Here is a 19,132-nt window from a genome sequence, read left to right on the forward strand (position 1 = left end):
ACCCTGCAAGTGGGAGGGACTCATAGTGACATTTCAATACATTTAATTTGTTTGTGATTTAGTTCGTTTATCAGAAAACCAAATACTGCGTGTTCTCACTTATAAGTAGAAGCTAAATGATGCGAACGCATGGTCACATAGGAACAACAGACACCAGGGCCCACTTGAGGGTGGAGGGTATGAGGAGGAAAAGGAGCAGGAAAAAAACTAGGTATCAGGTACTATGCTTATTACCTGGGTAACTAAATAATCTGTACACCAAGCCCTCGCAACAGGCAGTTTACTTACATGACAAACCTGCACATGTACCTCTAAACCTAAAATAAAAGGTTTTTAGAAAAGATTTAGTCTGTTTATTTTCCAAGACAAAGATCTCACTTTTATGATGTTGGGGCCCACAACAATTTAAATAATCTCCAGCTCTCTGGGGAGTCATTTTCAGGTAATGACTTTTCATTCAGCACTAGAAAGGTCATATTTGAGAAAGTTTCTCACAAATTAAAAAGGCAATTTTAGAATGCTTCTGAAAACAACGCATAAGCTTAAATAATTTTTTTCTCATAAACAGAAATCTGTTTCTTATCTGCAGGTCATTTCCCCAAGGAAATATGTATAAACGTTTATAAAGTACAAATCTGTTAAATTGGGGGGAAGAAGAGATATACATTATCGTTTTTAAAACACACATTAAAAGTACACCATAAAACATTGTATATGAATATTAGAGTTAATTTTCCAATAGAAAAAAAGTCATGTACCTTGGGCCAAATTGCAACAAGCAATCCACAGGATAATTAAGAAATGCTACCTGAAAATCATACATCCTAACCATAGTCAAGGAGTGATAAAATAGGAGTTTATCTGTGCAACTGCTAATACCAACTAGCTATTAACAAGTGATCTCATGAAATTATTGTATTTTGAGTTAAAGTAAACCTTGACAAACCCAACAGCTTTCATAAAAAATGTTCTAAGAAGGTCCCATGAGTGACTCTTAGGCTGTTCCAAAATGTAAGAAGGCATTCAAACATATTTGAGTGTAGCTTATAGTACCTTAAGAAAGAATAAGGAAAGTTACTTTCTCTAAAGTTACTATCAGTTGGATACTACCCAACTGGCATTTAAGAATGTTAGTATATTCTGGTCTCTTCCACCATTCACTTCTTAACCACATTTCTATGTCAGTGCAAGAGTAGAGTGGGTTAAAAGACTTTTCTCTGAAGGGCAAGTTTGGGGGATTTTTGTTGTTGGATGTGTGTGGTTGGTAAGCTGATGCAAGTTGGATAAACAGTTGCTATCTCTCTTGCTCCATAAACTTGTTCCTTGATGAAAACATTAAAGAACTAACCTAGTTTGACTCCCTTCATCTCACGAAGATTTTCATCTTTATATTCTGTAAACACCAATGCATCACTCATGGGAGAGAAAGAGGCCAAGGTTGCTATGCATAAACAATTCTTTTATTTAAATGACACCTACTTATTACTATGAGTCCTGGGAGTTAATACCCCATCTCAAGCTGGAGACTGAAAGAAATCACTTCTGGCATCTCTGATGAAAAGCTACAAGTGGCCGGGCACGGTGGCTCACGCCTGTAATCCCAGCACTTTGGGAGGCCGAGGCGGATGGATCATGGGTCAGGAGTTCAAGACTAGCCTGGCCAACATGGTGAAACCCCGTCTCTACTAAAAATACAAAAAAATTAGCCGGGCGTGCTGGCGCGTGCCTGTAATCCCAGGAACTCAGGAGGCTAAGGCAGGAGAATCGCTTGAACCCGGGAGGCAGAGGTTACAGTGAGTCAAGATCGCGTGCCACTGCACTCCAGCTTGGGCAACACAGCAAGACTCTGTCTCAAGAATTTAAAAAAAAAAAAAAAAAAAAGCTACAAGTAAGTGGGCCCTAGACTCAGGTAAAGTAAATATTGATGATAATTGGACTGCTTTTACTTTCACATACAAGGAAAAACACAGAACTCGGTTGTAGGTCATTTCACCATTATATTACATATATAAATACTCACAAATTTGATATTTTTCCAAAGTTGTTTGGCCAAATAACAGATTTGGTCATAATGTTGCATAGATGTTCTTCTATACCTGTACTAAGAAGGGGGAAAAGCATAAAATATACATAAAAGTAACTCAAAATTTGTTATATTTGGCTTTAAAGTCAAGCCAGAGTGAAAATTCTTAACAACATATAATGTTAAGTGAAAAAGAACATTACCAAATAGTATGGAAGAAAAATCCCAATTTGGTTGAGGAAGCATTTTTTATAATATATAGCTTTTCAACATATATTGATGTATTTAATAATGCATTTATTTATATACTTACATATTTATATAATATGTACATCTTCAATATTTTATACCAATGTCACACTTATCCGGTTTGCCTAGATACTAAGTTCAGCATGTTTCTTGCACTAATATAGAACTTTTGATAGTGATTCTTAAGTCAGATAAAATTTCAACGTATAAAGAAATGCCAGAAATCGGATTTCTTCACTGCTATGCTTAAAAAGGAGTTCTCAAGCAAAAATGAATAGGGGCATCATCCTTAATCTAGGTATCACCCGTGAGCAAATTTCAGAATTTCCAGACTCAGATTGATGTAAGCAAATGAAAATTCTGGCCCTCAACCAAATAAAACATATATTCTTTCATGAGTCCTATCAATTTTATCCAGTGGACACTGTCAAATGGCAACCTGGGTGTCAAAAGCCATTGCCATGCTTCCTTCTGTCAACCTACACACTGTCAGAAGGGAGGCAGGCACGGGAGGCAGGAGCCAACACAACTCACACCTCTCAAGTTTGTGGGTAACCACCATGCTCACCCAAGTCCCTCCAATGCCCGCAGCATAGACACACATTTACTGTCTCTTCCCTTGGGTGATTTTAAGATTTGCAGGAAATGAAAAGTCAATTCATGTTAATACTTATTTATTCAACAAATATATAGTGAGCATGTATGCTCTGCTAGGTGCTGAGAATACAGCAGTAAATAAGACACGGGAGGAATTCAAGGGGCGTCCCCAGCCATCATCCTCTTCTCTGAGGACAAACACCCTCCTCCACACTTTGGCTCCTATCCACCAGCTTTTTAAAAAATGTTATGTGACTTTATCTTGGTGAACAAAATAGATTCAGTTCCTTTTCTAGGAGAGCTTAGAGAAGATTAGAGGAGACATTCAATAAGTAACTAAACAAACGTGTAGTTACAAATGGACTGCAGAAAATAATTTCAAGGTGCAGTAGGTGGGAATATAGGGTGATGATACCAGAGAAGGCAGGAATGAGGAGGTGACTCATGTCGAGCCCTAAGAATGAGCAGGCAGTAATGGGAAGGGCTGTGGAAAGAGTAGTACAAGTTTCGCAAACAAGGTCACAAATAACTTAGCACATAGCAGCTTTCAATAAATCTTTCTAAATACAGAAAACAGGCAAACTATTATTAAATCTTCACAACTGGTGGAAGAACTTAAAATTGTAATACTTTCTCTAGCGATGCAAGATCTAATGTATTCTCTTAAAAATAATATGTGTATGTTGAATAGTGCTGTACTTTCTTGACCACACTCTAAATATAACTTAACTTAGTTAATTAAAAAATGGCAAAATGGAACAAGCATTAAAATTCAGGAATGAAGTGAAGAATTCAATCTCTTTGCTGATTTGCTGATGAACATGAGTCAAAAACTGAACTTAACCTTCAAAGGCAATGGAAGGAAAATCGCATACACACCATGGTTACAATTATGTGAAAAGTATATGTGTGTATGTTTGTATGAGTGTGTATATATGAGTGTTTACATACAAAAGAATGGAAGGCAGCAAGGAAAATCAAAGCAGTTGAATCATTATGGCAGTAGGATTCTGGGTAATTTTTATTTAAATTTTGGATTCCACGTTATAATATTATTTTGGGCAATAAGTGGAAGTTTTTCAATGAAGCAATTTTAAGAAACCTTTAAAAGTACTTCATAAGGCCGCACAATTTAATCTTTGTCTTAGGTTATAATGGTTAGTGAAAGGCAAAAGTCCAGTTATCTTGGCAACTATTTCCTTCAGACATAAGCCCACACAGACATGGCCAAAACCATATGTGCTGCTCCTAAGACTCAGGATAGTGATGCTGAAGTGTTCCTTTTCCAGCGGCCCCATGATCTTCTATCTAAATACCCAGTGCTCATTTGCAGCTTTCTTTATTTTTTGGTTTAAGAGCTGAGACTGCCATCACCCTCACATAACCAGCTTCTTATCCTCTCACCTCCCCTACCCTCACTCCATCCATAGGAGTATAAATAATCCAAGCGGGTGCTGGATCCTACTCACAGCTACAGCTAGGCTCTGGCTAAATGAAATCCCTGATTAAATTTGATAAATCCCTCACTCTCTCTGCCTAAAAGTGGAAAGGGTGAACCCTCACTGGTGGAAGACAGTATGTGGATCATTTTTGTTTCATTTATATACTATGTCCTGCATTCATTAAAAAAGTGTTAGACTTGCAAAGAGGGAGGAAAAAGTGACTAATAAGAGAAAATAATAGAATTTCATTTGTAATGACTAATTTGGATGTATATCAGGAATGCAAGGGTAGTTGAACAGTTCAAAGGGAAAACAACATGCAGTCAACTCAATAGATGAAGAAAAAAATTCATTCAATTAAATTCAACACCCATTTGTGATAAGTAATCTCTCAGCAAACCAGGAATAGAAGAGACTTCCCTAACCTCATAAAGAATATGTACTAAAAACCTATACCAAACATCATTCTTAATGGTTAAAATCCGTCACGTATGCCCTTTAAAATAGGAAAAAAAAAAAAAGATAAGAATGTCTCCTCCAACCACTCTCTTCGACATTGCATGGGAGGTCCTAGCACACAGCAATAAAAGCAAAAAAAGTGCGAGGACTGCAAAGGGAGAAACAAAACTTATTAAACATAGACAATATGATTAGAAAATCCAAATCACACTATAGAAAATCTATCATTGAAAGGGTTTAATAAGGCGGCTAGATAAAAAGTGATTAACGAAAGTAAGTTCCCTTTATATAGCCAACAAAACACAGGAAACATCTATTTAAAACTATATTAACTTCAATAACAAAATTATAAAATACTTAGGAATAAATCTAACACAAAAAGAGAGAAGAATTTCCTGAAGAAAATTAGGTGTGGTGCCTGAATGGACTAGAATTGTGCTGTCCAATACGGTAACCGCTATGCACGTGTGGCTATTTAAATTTCAATGCAAACCAATTAAAATGATATAGCATTCAGAATTCAATTCCTAAGTCACATTAGCCTCATTTGCACTGCTCAATAGGCACGTGTGGCTAGTGGCTACCCAATTGATGGAGTAGATATAGAGTATGTGCATCAGCACAGAAAATTCTATCAGACAGCACTGGACTAGAATATGTCCATCCATCACATATACTTTCAATTAGAATGCAACCATTTATACTACACTGCTTATGTCATACCTCTGTATTAATCTGTTCTTATGCTGCTGATAAAGACATACCTGAGACTGAGTAATTTATAAAGAAAAAGAGGTTTAATGAACTCACAATTCCTCATGACTGGGGAGGCCTCACAATCATGGCGGAAAACAAAGGAGGAGCGAAAGCACATCTTACATGGCGGCAGGCAAGAGAAAGTGTGTATGGAAACTGCCCTTTATAAAACCATCAGACCTCCTAAGACTTATTCACTGTCATGGGAAAAACCCACCCCCATGGTTCAATTGCCCCCCATGACATGTGAGGATTATGGGAGCTACAACTCAAGATGAGATTTAGGTGGGGACAGAGCCAAACCATATCAACCCCCATAATGGAAATACAGAATAGAAGTTGTAAAGTTTGCTTATCTTCTTTTTCTTTTCTTTTTTAGATGGAGTCTCAATCTGTCACCCAGGCCAGAGTGCTGTGGCACGATCTTGGCTCACTGCAACCTCCGCCTCCAGGGTTCAGGTGATTCTCCCACTTCAGCCTCCCGAGTAGCTGGGATTACAGGTGTACGCCACCACGTCCGGCTAATTTTTGTATTTTTAGTAGAGACGGGGTTTCACCATGTTGCCCAGTCTGGTTTTGAACTCCTGACATCAGGTGATCTGCCCACCTCGGCCTCCCAAAGTGCTGGGACTATAAGTGTGAGCCACTGTGCCCAGCCTAGTTTGCTTATCTTCTAAGTTTGTGGGGGATATTTTTCTTTTGTGGGGGATGCGGTTTGGTTAGCATCTGAAGGTCTTTCTGACACTTAAGAAACCAACTATCTTGTGAGTCTTTTCATTATAAAAGTCCCAATGGAGAGACACTTGCTCTTCCAGTACCCTGACAACAAAAATACAGCCATGAGACTCAAGACTAGGCAATCAGATACTCTCTTTGAAGAGCTGACTCTTGGGCAAGCAACAAAGAGATGCTGGATTAGTTCAGAGTTCATTCTGGCACAGGTAGTGGTAGCCTCTAGTATCTAGTGACCACCACTGGTGCTAGTGCCCAGAATGCCAGTGGCGGTTTCCAGTACCTAACAGTGACAGCGTCTTAAACAGGTCATTCACGTTCTGACGAATGTGAATGACCCGTTAACTCGTCATTCACATTAGGTATATCTCCTAATGCTATCCCTCCCCATCCCTCTGCCCTATGACAGGCCCTGGTGTGTAATGTTCCCCACTCTGTGTCCAAGTGTTCTCATTATTCAATTCCCACCTATGAGTGAGAACATGCAGTGTTTGGTTTTCTGTCCTTGTGATAGTTTGCTGAGAATGATGGCTTCCAGCTTCATCCATGTCCCTACAAAGGACAGGAACTCATCCTTTTTTATGGCCGCATAGTATTCCATGGTGTATATGTGCCACATTTTCTTAATCCAGTCTATCATTGATGGATATTTGGGTTGGTTCCAAGTCTTAGCTATTGCGAATAGTGCCGCAATAAACATAAGTGTGCATGTGTCTTTATAGCAGCAGGATTTATAATTCTTTGGGTACATACCCAGTAATGGGATAGCTGGGTCAAATGGTATTTCTAGTTCTAGATCCTTGAGGAATCGCCATACTGTCTTCCACAATGGTTGAACTAGTTTACAGTCCCATCAACAGTGTAAAAGTGTTCCTATTTCTCCATATCCTCTCCAGCACCTGTTATTTCCTGACTTTTTAATGATCACCATTCTAACTGGTATGAGATGGTATCTCATTGTGGTTTTGATTTGCATTTCTCTGATGGTCAGTGATGATGAACTTTTTTCATGTGTCTGTTGGTTGCATAGATGTCTTCTTTCAAGAAGTGTCTGTTCATATCCTTTGCCCACTTTTTGATGGGGTTGTTTGATTTTTTCTTGTAAATTTGTTTAAGTTCCTTGTAGATTCTGGGTATCAGCCCTTTGTCAGATGGGTAGATTATAAAAATTTTCTCCCATTCCGTAGGTTGCCTGTTCACTCTGACGGTAGTTTCTTCTGCTGTGCAGAAGCTCTTTAGTTTAATTAGATCCCATTTGTCAAATTTGGCTTCTGTTGCCATTGCTTTTGGTGTTTTAGACATGAAGTCCTTGCCTATGCCTATGTCCTGAATGGTATTGCCTAGGTTTTCTCCTAGGGTTTTTATGGTTTTAGGTCTAACATTTAAGTCTTTAATCCATCTTGAATTAATTTTTGTATAAGGTGTAAGAAAGGGATCCAGTTTCAGCTTTCTACATATGGCTAGCTAGTTTCCCAGCACCATTTATTAAATAGGTAATCCTTTCCCCATTTCTTGTTTTTGTCAGGTTTGTCAAAGATCAGATGGTTGAAGATGTGTGGTATTATTTCCGAGGGCTTTGTTCTGTTCCATTGGTCTATATCTCTATTTCGGTACCAGTACCATGCTGTTTTGGTTACTGTAGCCTTGTAGTACAGTTTGAAGTCAGGTAGCGTGATGCCTCCAGTTTTGTTCTTTTGGCTTAGGACTGTCTTGGCAATGCTGGCTCTTTTTTTGGTTCCATATGAGCTTTAAAGTAGTTTTTTCCAATTCTGTGAAGAAAGTCATTGGTGACTTGATGGGGATGGCATTGAATCTATAAATTACCTTGGGCAGTATGGCCATTTTCACAATGTTGATTCTTCCTATTCATGAGCATGGAATGTTCTTCCATGTGTCTGTGTCCTCTTTTATTTCATTGAGCAGTGGTTTGTAGTTCTCCTTGAAGAGGTCCTTCACATCTCTTGTAAGTTGGATTCCTAGGTATTTTATTCTCTTTGAAGCTATTGTGAATGGGAGTTCATTCATGATTTGGCTCTCTGTTTGTCTGTTACTGGTGTATAAGAATGCTTGTGATTTTTGCACATTGATTTTGTATCCTGAGACTGCTGAAGTTGCTTATAAGCTTAAGGAGATTTGGGGCTGAGACAGTGGAGTTTTCTAAATATACAATCATGTCATCTGCAAACAGGGACAATTTGACTTCCTCTTTTCCTAATTGAATACCCTTTATTTCTTTCTCCTGCCTGATTGCCTGACTCAGCTTTGTTTATTAATCTGGTAAATTTTAAATTCCATAACATGAATGAAATGAATTTATCTTAAAAAAACTATTTTTCTGGAGATTGGGTTTGAAACATTAATAATAGTAATATTTGATCCTGTTTATTATAAGGTTAATTGCAGGGCTTCTAAAATATGACATCGCTGTACAAAACCAAAGCAAGGATGAGGGTATATTGAAATTCCACTGTAATTTTAAGTAAAAATCTATTTTGCAAAATTCCATTAAGCATCTACCAAACCTAGAGTTAAACCTTGGGGCTTTGAGGGATGTAAATCTCACTACTAAGACCTGCGTAGGAAACCTGATGGGCAATTAAAGGGCGGGGGGGAACACATGTTCACAAATAATATAAAGCAGTGATAAGATAGAGCAGAGATGGAATAAAGGAAGTTCATAGGATGGGCTAACTATGGAATTCTGTAGCTTAGAGATGTAATGGAATTGTGTGAGGAACAGATTACTTTTCAACAAGTCATGCAATGCAAACAATTGTATACTCCCCCCTACACACACATGCACAGACGCACACATACATATATATATCTTTTGAGACAGGGTCTCACTCTGTTTCTCAGGCTGGAGTGCAGTGGCACAATCTCTGCTCACTGCAACCTCTCCTTCTCAGGCTCACACAATTCTCTAGCCTCAGCCTCCCAAGTATTTGGGACTACAGGCATGAGCCACCAATGCCCAGCTAATTTTTGTATTTTTAGTAGAGACGGGGTTTCACTATGTTGCCCAGGCTGGTCTTGAACTCCTGAGCTCGAAGCAATCCACCTGCTTTGGCCTCCCAAAGTGCTGGGATTACAGGCATGAGCCACCATGCCAGGCCTACATATTTTATACAATAATTTTATACCAGAGGATATGTGTGTTTGAGAGGAAATACACAGGGGAGAAAAAAATTGATCCAACTTCTAAGCATTCCTAAATGTTGTCCTTACTAAACACAATGGCTCTAGTGATGAAATTTCATTAAGTTCTTTTTTGCCAAATAAATTACAAAACTAGGGGAAAATATCCTTGCTTCCTTTTTTTTAAAGAAAAAAAAATCTTGTGACCTTCATCTTGTAGATAACAGTGAGTATCTGAATTTCAAAATGTCAAGTTTTGCATGTGGTTAATCAAAAATAATTTTTGACACAAAAGTTGGAAGGAGTATAATTGTGACAGGTAGAAATGTCAACTTATTTATGCAAATTCAGCTGAAGATGTACTTTAAGTAAAGGTCAGTACAGTTTATTTGGTTAGTAAAATATGGTTTACTTCTTGAGTTGAGACAAAAGAAATGATGTGAAAGAAGCCAGACACAAAAAGCTACATATTGTATGATTCCATTTGTATGAAATGTCCAGGATAAGCAGATCCATAGGGGCAGAAAGTAGATGGCTGGTGGGGGTCAGGGGGTTGGGAAGAGGGTGGAATACAGAGCGGCTATTAACTGGTACTGGGTTCCCTCTTGGGGTAATGAAAACATTCTGGAATTAGATAATGATAATTGCACAACTTTGTGAATATACTAAAAGCCACTGAATTATAACAAAAATAAATGCACATAAACTTTTAGAAACTCATAAGTTACAAATAGTGTTTATGTATATGATTTGGGGGAAATTATTTTCAAAGAGTCACTTCTAGAATTACTGACATATAGCCAAGTACAGTCTGTAATGCATGCTAACGGACAACTAAGTCAACAATCACAAAATCACCAAACAATTTTAATAACCTCTTTCAACTATATTCCTTAAGTACTCGCAGGGTCTTCTGGCAAGTAAAACAGTAAACAAATAGAATTTTTTTAATCTCCTTTTCTTTCTAACAATGCTATTGAACATTAAAACAGAAAATAACACACAAGAAAGGGAAGGATTATAAGACAATTGAACAATTAGCTTTATAATAGAGTTTGAGCATATATGGCCTAAGACTTTATAGTATATGTAATATTTACTGAAAGATACTACATACATGGAGAAGAAAACTCCAAAATGTTCTGGGAAAAAAAATGTTCTCTCTTTTCCAATTGCCCATTCTTTCAACTCTCAAATTGTTTTGCCTGTCATCAATCACTCCCTCTGAACTTGTTTTTAATCTTTTACCTAAATGTATGTATGTGTTGATCTGTCATATTCCTGGCTCTTCCAAATTTCTTAGGTGCACTCATTCAACAAATATTTCTTGAGGGCACTCTGTATGCCAGGAACTATCCTAGGGACTGGAGATAAGCTGTGAACCAAAAAGACAAAAATCTCTGACCCCATGCAGTTTACAATTCAGTGAGAGAAGACAGACAACAAACAATATAAATGAGCAAGGCATTGTATTTCTTTCTTTCTGTTTTTTTTTTTTTTTTTTTTTTTTTTTTTTTTGAGACATGGTATCACTCCGTCTCCCAGACTGGAGTGCAGTGGCATGGTCTTGGCTCACTGCAACCTCCACCTCCCGGGTTCAAGCCACTTTCTGGGGCCTTGGCCTCCCAAGTAGCTGGGATTACAGGCACATGTCACCATGCTTGGCTAATTTTTGTATTTTTAGTAGAGACTGGGTTTCACCATGTTGGCAAGGCTGGTCTCAAACTTCTGACCTCAAATGATCCACCCGCCTCGGCCTCCAGTGCCGGTATTACAGGTGTGAGCCACCACGCCCGGCCAGGGCATTGTATTTCAATGGTGAATAAGCTCTATTTTTTGAAAAATCAGAGGCCAGGCATGGTGGTGGCTCACTCCTGTAATCCCAGCACTTTGGGAGGCCAAGGTCGGCGAATCATGGGGTCAGGATTTGGAGACCAGCCTGGCCAATATGGTGAAACCTCGTTTCTACTAAAAATGCAAAAAATTAGCTGGGCGTAGTTGTGGGTGCCTGTAATCCCAGCTACTCGGGAGGCTGAGGCAGGAGAATTGCTTGAACCTGGGAGGCGGAGGTTGCAGTGAGCCAAGATTGCACCACTGCACTCCAGCCCAGGAGACAGAGTGAGACTCCATCTAAAAAAAAAAAAAAAAAAAAATCAGAAAGGGTGCTAGGTAATGTAAGAAGAGGGCAGGAAAGCCTCACTGCCCCAGGTGACATTTGAGCTAGGACTTGAGAGAGGTAAGTTAAGTCATTAGGAATCTGGGAGGCTGGATACAGTTGTTCACACCTGTAATCCCAACACTATGGGAGGCCAAGGTGGGAGGATCACTTGAACCCAGGAGTTCAATACTAGCATGGGCAATATCACTGAGACCTCCTCTCTACAAAAACAATTTAAAAATTAGCCAAGCATGATAGCATGTGCCTGTAGTCCCAGCTACTCGGGAGGCTGAGATGGGAGAATCTCTTGAGCTTGGGAGGCAGAGGTTGCAGTGAGCTGAGATCATGCCACTGTACTGCAGCCTGCATGACAGAGCTAGACCCTGTCTACAAACAAAACAAAACAAAAAAAGGAATCTGGGGTATGAACATTCCAGAGGAAGCAACAGCCAGTGCAAAGGCCCTGTGGCAGAAAAGTGCCTCGTATGGCTAAAGAGCAGCAAGGAGGCCAGTGTGACTGAATGCAGTCTCTAGCAAGGGGGTAAGCATTAATAGCAGGCAGGGGGCTCAGAAAGGTAACAAGGAGGGGCCAGATAAGTGAAGCTTTAAAGGCCACTATAAGAACTTTGTCTTTCTCTTGGAGACAGGAGCCAAGAGTGTTTTGAGCAGAGAGGTAACCCGATCTGATCTGCATATTTCCCAGGCTCACTCTGGCTGTTGTTAGAAACGTACTTAAGAGACAAGAGTGGAAGTCAGGCAACCACTCAGCAGGTGGTATCTGTATGACAATTGGTCATCCAGGTGACAGTCAGCCAGGTGAGGATGATGCTGGTTTAGAACAAGACAATGGCAGAGAACATAATATGTGGTCACATTCTGGATATTTTTAAACAGTGTTATTGAGGTGTAATTTACGCACGATAAAATTCACTTGTTTTAAGTGCACAATTCAATGATTTTTAAACAAATTTACAGAGTTATTCAGCCATTACCACAATCCAATTTCAGAACATTTCCATTACTCCAGTAGGGTACCTTGTGCCCATCTGTAGTCACTCCTCTTTTCTCCCACCAGCCCCAGGTAACTGCGAATCCACTTTCCATCTGTGTAGATTTGTGGATTTCAGATACTTCACATAAGTGGAGTCATTCAATATGTGGTCTTTTGTGATTGGCTTCTTACATTTAGCAAATGCTTTCAAAGTTCATTTGTGCTACAGCATGTATCATTACTTCATTCCTTTTTATTATGGAATAGTATTTCTTTGAATAACTATACCATATCTTGTTGATCCATTCACGAGTTAGTGGACATTTGGGTTGTTTCCACTTTTTGGCTACTATGAATAGTGCTGCTATGGATGCTCACATATTTCGTGTAAATGTATGGGTTCATTTCTCTTGTGTACACACAAAGCTGTAGAATTGCTGGGATGTATGGTAAATTTATGCTTAACTTCTTTTATTTTTATTTTTAACTGAGTTGTATGTTTACTATGATGCTTAACTTCTTAAGAAACTGCCAAACTGTTTCCCAAAGTGGCTGCACCATTTTATATTCCTGCCAGTAATGTACAAAGATTCTTATTTCTCCACATCCTCACCAACACTTGTTATTATTATTTTTTTTCTAATTATGGCCATCCAAGTGGGTGTGAAGCAGTTTCTAGTGGTGGGTTTAATTTGCATTTCCCTAAGGACTAACCATGTTAAACATCTTTTCATGTGCACACTGGCACTCCTGTATCTTCTTTGCTCTTCTTTGGTGAAGTGTCTATTCAAATCTCCTGCCCATTTTTAAGTTGGGCTTCTGGATATATATTTGAAATAGAGCCAATATGATTTGCCCCCTGATTGGAAGTATGATATGAAAGAAAGAGAGGAGTTAATGATGACTCCATGTTTCTTTAACTCAAGGTACACAAGAATGGAGTTGCCATTCAAGGGTGCTGGAGAGACGATTGAAAGCTCGATTTTAAACATGTTAAGTTTGAGATGCTCACCAGACACGCAAGTAGAGTTGTCAAGTTGACTGTTAGGTTTCTGGATCTGGAATTCTGAGGGGGAGATGCAAGCCTGAAGATAGACAGCGGGGAGGTCATTAGCATGGAGATGATGTAGGAAGCCATGGAACTAGAGAAGATCACCAAAGGAGTGAATGTAGATAGAGGGAGTCCAAGGATTACATTCCAGGACATTCCAGTTAAAAGGTCAGGAAAGAGGAACCAGCAAATGATACTAAAACAGAGTGACCAGTGACAGGGAAAACCAATGAGAGTGTAACCTACTGCAAGCCACATGGAAATGTTCTCAAGAAGGAAGCAAGCATGTCAAATGCTGTAGATAGGATTCAAGGCTGAGAATTGTCCCCTGAATTTAGCGACATAGAGGGTGGAGCTCATTGGTGACCGAGACAATCTGAGAGATCCATGTTAGGTTCCATGCTAGGAACTCAGGCGTTTCATCCAAAAGTATAAGCAGGAAGGCAGACTTCATAGGGCCAGCTGCTGTGGACAGTTAATATGCAGTTGATTGCTGAGGACTTGGTGAAAAATGTAGATTCGGATTCAGTAGGTCTGGGATGCGGCCCTTGTTTTGGCATTTTCTCCCAGGTGATGCTGATGCCATTGATCTCAGGGCCTCAATATGAAGGGCGAGAGTGCAGGGCTGATTTCATTTGTGGCTATTACAATTCTTTTCTGAGTATAGCTCTCACTGGGAATGAAAATGTCAACTGTTTGGGGTTGATTCTAGAGGATTTTTTATTTTCCAGGGGTTTAATATCATTGATAGTTCAGCTCAGATCTGTGGCTTGAGAAATGGGGAAGAAACACAAGGACCGATGATTTGGGATCTCCGCTGAGCCCTGTGAGCTGTGTGAAAGCCAGTTTTATGCAGAACCGCAAATGCTGAGCCCAGCAAACTGCCCTGACAACTTTGAAGGCATTGGGAGACTCACTCTTTATCTGTCAGTGATGTGGCTGGGGCCTCTGGAAAGCCCCCTTTGAGAAAGACTACCATTACAAGCATGAGTAAATTGGGACTAAGGTTCAGAATGACTCACCGAGATAAATATCCAATAGAGACCCTCTCTCCAATATCTTCCTTCCATTCATCTGATTTTTTCGGGTAACAGCTTTATTGATATTATTTATACTATACAATTCACTCATTTAAAGGGTACAATTCAGTGATGTTTAGCATGTGCATCCATCACCACCATCAATTTTGGAACATTTTTAGCACCCCCAAAAAGAACCCCCCATACCCTTTTTTTTGAGACAGAGTTTCCCTCTGTCACCCAGGCTGGAGTGCAGTTGCATGATCTCAGCTCACTGCAACATCTGCTTCCCGGGTTCAAGCAATTCTTGTGCCTCAGCCTCCCAGGTAGCTGGGACTACAGGTGCGCATCACCACACTGGCTAATTTTTATATTTTTAGTAGAGACAGGGTTTCACCATATTGATCAGGCTGGTCTCAAACTCCTGACCTCAGATGATCCATCCACCTCAGCCTCCCAAAGTGCTGGGATTAAAGACCTGAGCCACCACATTCGGCCTCATTTTTAAATGTTCATAAAAATCCACTAAGTCATCTGGAAACTTTCTGCTGAGCAATTTGTGAGATTTCACAAAGATGGGGGACAAAAGCCCATCTGCTGAAAGAAAACAAAACTGAAGGAATAGAAATCTTCATTCTGAAAAGATAAGACAAAACAAGATGGCCTGGTGGACTCATAAATACCAACACACAGTCCATGTAAAATCTTCAGGTCCTTTTCTGCTAGACATGGGTGAACTTTGACTTTTAGCTCTTCCCAACTGACATGCACATGAAGTCACACGCCATGGGGAAGAGCTATGTGGGAAACTGTTGGACAAGTGCCTGACTGTGCTGTGGTTAGAGAAAAAAATAACAACAAAAACTGAAACTGGTTTTGCAGCTCTGTCTTCAATCATTCACAGAGAGGCGCATTAGGTGGAATCCAGCCAGATGACTCAGGGCCTCACAGGCACCTTGGAAATTTCTGAAATGTTTGTTTCAGTCTACAAAGGAGAATTTCGTGAGTTACGACATCACTCTGAAGCTGTAAAAGTAGCTGTTGGGGAGCTACCTGTATCTAGGTTGACCTGCATTTCAAAAGTGAATATGGTATATTCCAAAAACAAAAAGTAAAGAAGTTTTTGAATGGGTGAAGTTTTAACTTGCTTATTAATTGGATATGTAACTTCACCATGGTTGTTTTAGATTTTTTAAAAAAATTTGCCACCATTTGAAAAAGATTAATGACTAATTGGAACCTACCCCTATTTGTATCTCATTTACATTTTAAAAGAAAGCAGGAGTATGTCTGACAAATTAATTTTAATTCTATTTTTGACTCTCTGTCCAGGAGTGTACTTACAATAACTTAACAAAGGATTCTAAATAACTATTTTTTCATAATTGATTGTTATTTCCCTAGATCATACAGGCAGAACATGAAAATAGAAAGGCCCCATATGTGGCGGGGCATGGTGGCTAACATCTGTAATGCCAGCACTTTGGGAGGCTGAAGCAGGTGGATCACATGAGGCCAGGAGTTCAAGACCAGCCTGGGCAACATGGTGAAACCCCATCTCTACTAAAAAAAAAAAATACAAAAAATTAGCCAGGCACGGTGGTGCATGCCTGTAATCCCAGCTACTTGGAAGGCTGAAGCACGAGAATCACTTGAACCTGGAAAGCAGAGGTTGCAGTGAGCCAAGATTGCACCACTGAACTCCAGCCTGGGTGACAGAGTGAGACTCTGTCTCAAAAAAAAAAAAAAAACAAAAGAAAAGAAAGACCCTATATTTTATAGGAAATGATACTTGAAACTGCATTTATATATTTATAGTCTTCAAATTCATAAAAATATATAAACATGTAAATATCCCTTAAAAAGCAACATGTTCTTATACTTTCAAATTTCAGTATTTTAAAAATTACTTACTTTTCAGAAAACTGGATAAACCACATGGATGCCATGAGAAGGTGTCAGGAGAGCCAGCAATCCTAGCCAGGTCGTTCCTCCCAATCTCTCCATCATGGGGAGGAGTGCACAGCACTGGGGAAAGGTGGGATCCATACACCACATGCTCCCATCATTGAAAGAACAAACCACAATTATAAAATAGCAGGACCTTGCCTGGAATTAACAGGAAGCCCGCTGTTATTTCTAGAAGCAATCTGACATGCAAAACAAACAAAACCTACCTACTTTGTTATGAGTTAGTCCTGGCTTTGTCTCTGTGTACCCTTGGGCAAGTAACTTAATCTCTCTCCGCCTTAGTTTCCTCACCTCTAAAATGCTGTGTAGCAGGGTAGTTGTGAAGATTAAAGGAGATGCTGTACATAAAGTGCCAATAATCTAGCAAATATGGTGCTGGAACAGATTTTCCCATTTCCTCTGCCTGGCCATCTTCCTCTCAAGATTTGCCCTAAGGGTCATGGGCTCTATGAAACTTTCCCTGACCCTCCCACACTGGGTTAGTTGATCCTCTGGGGTCCTCTGCACCCCTTTCCAGTGGGTGTCTCTCTCAAAGCTCTTAAAAGGTAAAATGATTGCTGGCTGCATAGCATGGCACTTCCCCAGCATTTTGTGGGGCCCGAGGCCTGGGACAGTGTCTTAATCATCTCTTTGTCCTCAGCACCTGGCAAAGTGAAAGCAATGTGCAATCATGAACACAGAGCATTTCTGACGATGCATGGTAACATTTGTGGAGACCTTTTTTTTTTTTTTAGATGGGGTCTGTCTCTGTCACCCATGTTGGAGTGCAGTGGTGCAATCATGGCTCACTGCACCTTAACCTCCTGGGCTCAGGTGATCCACCTCAGTCTCCTGCGTAGCTGACACTACAGGTGCACACCAGCACACCTGGCTAATTTCTGTATTTTTTGTAGAGACGGGGCTCAGACTGATCTCCAACTCCTGGGGTCAAGTGGTCCTCCCACCTTGGCCTCTCAAAGTGTTGGGATTACAGATGTAAGACACCGCGTGTGGCCGGGAATCCCAGTTTTAAATGATAATGCAAATGGGACTATATGAGGTTGTCATCTGGTCTCCCTTCTGAATGTGGGGCTCTCCTGAAAGCCTAGGTACTTACAGCATCTGAGAGATACAAAAATAACTACTTTAGTAAAATATTTTGTATTTACAGGGAAGTTATAAGTAACAAAGCAATCTGACCCAGAAGATGAACGCCCAGCCCTTGCCAAAGCAGTGGAGCACTGCCAGCTGCAGGCTTCCTGACTGGTATTTAGAATGGTAGTGGCGAATGAAAGGAGCCTCTCATCACAGGAAGTGCTCCGGGAAGAGACAGAGCTCCAATTGTATCCAACTTTTTATCTCAAAAAAGTAACACAGACAAAAGGAAAGCAATGTGGGAAAATCCATCAAGAGTCAAGAGAGCGCTCCTACATTCAGGTATAACAACTGGTGTTTATGCCCTAAGCAGGGACTCCCAGTAACCATAGCAACCAGGGTATAGGATAGCAATCCAGTGCTGAATTTCTGCATTGTCTATTATTGTTTATTATGGGTCATGGGTAGGGAATTTGGGATTTAGTGTATTTTATGAAACATCCATTTGCAAAGTTGTCAAGGATTTTGCTGACTATAAGGATTCAGGGAGCCCAGTGTCTGTGTACTCTTGCTTGAAGCCAGTTATGTGACATTTGGACCACTGCCAACGGTCACCTGTTGTCCCTGCATGCATCCCTGCTTCCTTCCCTGTCTAATTCAACGTAACAGCCAGAGTGATCCTTCCTAAAGGGTGTTAAATCTCATCACCACAAACTCCCCAGCTTCAGTGGCTTCCCATCATGCTTTAAGAAACTCCCTAAATCCTTACCATGGCTGACTGACAAGAGCCCTCATGATGGCCTCTTTGCATCTCTCATCCTTGTTCCCCTTGCTCACTGTGAGTTAGCTGCCATGGACTCTTGCTGGAACTTGACTGCATCAGGCACTCTCCTGCCTCAGGGCCTCCCATTTGCTGTTTCTGTAAAAGTGATTTTAAATTAAAGAGTCTTGTCCAGGCACGGTAACTCATGCTTGTAATACCAGCACTTTGGGAGGCTGATCACTTTAGGAGGATCGCTTGAGCCCAGGAGTTCGAAACCAGCCTGGCAACATGACGAAACCCTGTCTCCACAAAAAATACAAAAATTAGCTGGGCATAGTGGCACGTGCCTGCAGTCCCAGCTACTCAAGGGAGTGGGGATGCTGAGGTTGGAGGATCACTTGAGCCCGGGAGGTTGAGGCTGCAGTGAGCTGAGATGACACCACTGCACTCCAGCCTTAGTGACAGAGTGAGAACGTGTCTATTACAAAAACAAACAAACAAACAAACAAAATAAAACTTTACCCTGCAGTCAATTTTAAAGAAAGTCCTTTCTTTTTAGGGGAAAGGACATAGGATGTGAAAGAATTGCCTATAGGCAGCAAATGTAATGCTGTCTCATTAACCAAAAGAAAAACACACACATTACTATTTTCCTATCTCGAGTTGCAAAACTCACTAATTAAAGATGAAATGAAATGAGGAAGACCAT

The 19,132-nt window shown here is 40.2% G+C and overlaps 1 long non-coding RNA gene across 1 annotated transcript; it reads right to left on the bottom strand.

Annotated features, from left to right (window-relative positions):
• Positions 1-14,660: 14,660 nt before the first annotated feature.
• On the bottom strand, positions 14,661-18,818 carry LOC111531731. The gene is made up of 3 exons (XR_002728371.2): positions 18,430-18,818; positions 16,180-17,229; positions 14,661-15,068 (listed from the first exon to the last, which is right to left on the bottom strand). It is a non-coding gene; the product is annotated as an uncharacterized LOC111531731 (long non-coding RNA).
• Positions 18,819-19,132: the final 314 nt, after the last annotated feature.

Source organism: Piliocolobus tephrosceles, chromosome Y (genome assembly GCF_002776525.5).
Source record: "Piliocolobus tephrosceles isolate RC106 chromosome Y, ASM277652v3, whole genome shotgun sequence".
In the NCBI taxonomy this organism is placed as follows: Eukaryota; Metazoa; Chordata; class Mammalia; order Primates; family Cercopithecidae; genus Piliocolobus; species Piliocolobus tephrosceles.